General features: G+C 35.0%; 1 protein-coding gene across 1 annotated transcript in view; it reads right to left on the bottom strand.

Moving 5' to 3' along the window:
* The window catches only part of LOC107577127 (transmembrane and TPR repeat-containing protein 3-like), a gene marked incomplete at its 3' end in the record, with an annotated part of 5,372 nt that overhangs the window by 3,992 nt on the left and 359 nt on the right, over window positions 1-1,021 (bottom strand). The window lies entirely within an intron of this gene.

Here is a 1,021-nt window from a genome sequence, read left to right on the forward strand (position 1 = left end):
CCATTTTAAAATCCCCTGAAATGATCTATGACATTTATAACCACTGCGACCTTTTGCCGCTATGTTGCAAACCTAAAAACACGAATAAATCAGTCGAATGATCAGAATAATACAATAATCTGTGCGGAGCTCATAAATCAGGACCAGCCCATCCAGCTAACTTATCAGTTAGCATTTGCTTTTCATTGAGATTAATCGAATAATTCCGTCATTACAGTTATAAAAACATCAATGCAACATCCATCACTAATAAATAAGGAATGTAGTGATATTTAGAAGAAACTGGGTTCAATTAACAGGACACTGATCTGATTAAACATTAAATCTAACTTCAGCAGCATGCACTGACTTCAGTCATTTAAACAAACACTCTCAATCCGCCAGTGATCGGTAATATATAATCACATGGACAACTCACCTTGTCATTTCTGGTTAAAACGAAATAAAAGAGAATGTCTGTGTTTATTTTGGCTGAAGCATCAAGTTCGATCTAAAGCATTGAATTAGCAAGGACCAAAAACTGCTTCCGGGTCAAAATACTTGGTAGAATAAAAGTAATGAGTTACAAAGTACTGGTTTAAAACTTTATGTTTCGACAATGTCATTCCATTCAAATATATCTGCATATATATATATATATATGTATTTCATATTATATCCTTTGTAATGAATGTACCGCATAATGGGGAATAATTTAATGAGCGTCAGAAATCGTACGGCGTAAAATCAAGAGCCCAAGGAGACGGATTTACGACGTTCCGCTTTACGACTGTTTTCATGGTTGCCTAGCAGCAGCAGAACAAGGGGAACGCAAGATGGCTAGGCTGTTTTATCAGTAAGGTCTGAATGCGTGATTTTCTGACTTTCTTTTTTATGAATACGTACACAAGTTGCATTTGTGGCATTAAGCAACGCGTGTAAAACCAATATTCCATTTTTAACACTATACCTAACAAACTAAACTAAATATGACCAATTGTATGCAATGCTAAAACAACAATTCTTGCTAATATCTAGATTG

The sequence above is a fragment of the Sinocyclocheilus grahami genome, unplaced genomic scaffold, assembly GCF_001515645.1.
Source record: "Sinocyclocheilus grahami isolate Dianchi unplaced genomic scaffold, SAMN03320097.WGS_v1.1 scaffold5203.1, whole genome shotgun sequence".
Lineage (NCBI taxonomy): Eukaryota > Metazoa > Chordata > Actinopteri > Cypriniformes > Cyprinidae > Sinocyclocheilus > Sinocyclocheilus grahami.